Below are 491 nucleotides of genomic sequence, written 5' to 3' on the forward strand. Positions count from 1 at the left end.
AGTAGAGGACAGAAGAGCCTTGGCTCTTCTTTACAGTTCATGGCTTGTAAACAGTCAGACATGACTGAGTGACTGAGCACACAAGCCCAATGCTGTACATATTTTACTGCAATAAAAAAAAAAAAAAAAAAAGATGTTTGTCATTTTTGCTTCATTTTTTTCTACTGTTCACAAAGTTTAGAATTAGGTGATCTGCTCATAGTATTAGAGGTTACAGAGCTGATATCTGAACCCAGATCTGACTGCCTCCAAAACCTATACCTTGACCACCCTGCTTTACTGTCCCTCTATTAGTGTCCCTGGGACCCCTCCTCCTCTTGCATTTCACATATTCCAAGGTCTTATCTCCCTCAGAGAGCTCTTGAGATTACTAGCTCACATTCATTCATTCAACAAATATCCACTGAGCTTTTCCTAGGTACCAGGAACTATGAAAATACCTTTTCCATACTCATGTAATTCTCATCACAGCCCACAGTGAAAGTGATAGT

The sequence above is a fragment of the Bison bison genome, unplaced genomic scaffold, assembly GCF_000754665.1.
Source record: "Bison bison bison isolate TAMUID 2011002044 unplaced genomic scaffold, Bison_UMD1.0 scf7180017864516, whole genome shotgun sequence".
NCBI lineage: Eukaryota > Metazoa > Chordata > Mammalia > Artiodactyla > Bovidae > Bison > Bison bison.